At 36.5% G+C, this 2,143-nt stretch overlaps 1 pseudogene; it reads right to left on the bottom strand.

Moving 5' to 3' along the window:
* LOC106753018 overlaps positions 1 to 2,143 on the bottom strand; it is a 135,533-nt pseudogene that overhangs the window by 115,720 nt on the left and 17,670 nt on the right.

The raw sequence follows: 2,143 nt of genomic DNA, 5'->3' as shown, positions 1-2,143 counted from the left end.
TCATCTTCATGCTTTTCTTCTTTTCTTTTCTTTTTCTCATGAATTTTTCTCTTTTCACAACAATTGAGCTTAATGCCTTTTACTTGCTTTTTTAATTTTCCCCCGTACAACCCCAAACTTGAACCTTTTCATCTCATACAATTAAGCTCATCCCAACTCAAGGTAAAGAATTTCAAAATAAGGGTTCACATATTGTTTAAGGCTAAGGTTCAAAAAGGATATAATATTTCAAGCACTTTAGGTGAAAATTTGGCTAGAGAAGGGTTTTCAAAAATCGCCTTGATCATATGACATTCACATGCAATTCAATCGATGATCAAGATTAAGGCAATATCATCCATATTTTCCTGTGAACAATGCATACAACAATAAAAAACTCTGGAGCTGAAAATCTCACACACATGCTTTCTCACACAAAATTCCTTCATGCACCCTGCCTAGCATCATGACCACAATCATAAATTCATCACACATCTATTTCCTGGATATCAACATGCATTGCAACTCAATTCTCATCCACATCAAATAATCATCAAATAGATCCATCATGCACATAAGTTAGTGAAACATTTTCAGAACAAGTGTTAAAGCCAAGAGTACAAACCAAGATTAAAATTCAACCTATTCTAGGAATTTAAAATGCGTGAGTGAAAGAAGAAATTCTAGGTTGCCTCTTAGTAGCACTTGTTTAACGTCATGAGCCTGACCCAAACCTGGTTGGCACTTGTCAGTAAGTGCACTACCTTCCACCACCCTTCAGTAGGTGTACCGTCCGGATATCCTTCAGTGGATACCAAAAATTTGATGGGTGTCGCAGCCCATACAAATTTAATTGCATATTAGAAATGCAATATAGCTAGGGAATGACCCCTAGGTCGTCTCCCAAAGACTAGTTTTGCGGTTCGAGAATCGAGTCTAACACGAAGGGGGGGGGGGNGGTTTGAAAAGGTTTTGCAAAAATTAAAGAACTCAATAAAGACACAGATGCAAACAACTAATTTAAGCTAGCATGGTAATTAAACTAACACTATTAAAGACCTTAGACAACATTCAAAAATCAAACATTGCTACAAACAAATTAACAAACACAGTTAAAAATAATTAAATTGAACACTAGTTCAAACACATTAAACTCAACCTATTAACTCGATTAATTAAAAACCAAAGAAACCAACAAGCCTAACTTAATCCTAGCAATTAACTTAACTAAATGACAATTAATAATTAATTTTAAAAGTCCAATTGGCCAAAAAGAACCTCATGGCCGTGCACCACACTCCACCAAGTCCACTTCAATTTTTACTTTTCAAGAAACCATCCAATTTGTTATCTTTTTGTCCTCATTTGCACCATTTCTCAAAAGGAGTTAAAATATACTTAAAACAATCTATTTGAAACCATGCCCTTACTCCTTTCATGCAGCAAATTCGGATTCCAATACCAAGGCACAAATTTACGTGAGCAAGAAAGAAGTGGCTACCAAAAAGTGCTTCCAAACCAAAGGGTAAATGAATCTAACCATGGGTGCTTCTACCAATGTGCGAAGTAAGCTAAATCAAATGTAAACAAACTCCAAAAACCTCCAAACACCATTAAGTTTCTGCAGCAACAATGCAAGAGCCATGCTCAAAGTGAAAACCTTCCTAGAATGACAAGAAGCATCTTTTTTGGTTTGCCCAAAAATGGTAAAAAATTAATGGCACCATCTCTCCTCCTTTCCATCTCCAATTTTGGTTTTTCTTCTCAACCAACAAACCTCCAGCTCTTTCTTCTTCCTCACACCAAAAGCACTCACCTAAAAGACCCCATTTCAAAGTTCAACTTCATTCAAGAACATAAACCCACACTACTACTACTTCAACTCAACCCAGTCTTCCATTTCTTCAAGCCCTTGTGCAAAAACGAAAATAACAATTCAACCTTCAACTCCAGCATTGTTCAGCCACAAAAACACCATCAAAATTTGGTTCCAAACTGTTTTCTAACATCCAAACCGAAATATAGAAGAAAAGAGCCAAACCCACAACACCCACACAACACCTTAAGCTCTCTTCAACCCAAAACTCACATAGAACTCCATTTTCATCAACCAACCAACCAAAATGCAAGGGAAAACGTGGATAACAGCAGCAAATGAGTAGGA

The sequence above is a fragment of the Vigna radiata genome, chromosome 2 (assembly GCF_000741045.1).
Source record: "Vigna radiata var. radiata cultivar VC1973A chromosome 2, Vradiata_ver6, whole genome shotgun sequence".
NCBI classification, from domain to species: domain Eukaryota; kingdom Viridiplantae; phylum Streptophyta; class Magnoliopsida; order Fabales; family Fabaceae; genus Vigna; species Vigna radiata.
This window is presented reverse-complemented; position numbering and strand designations above follow the sequence as displayed.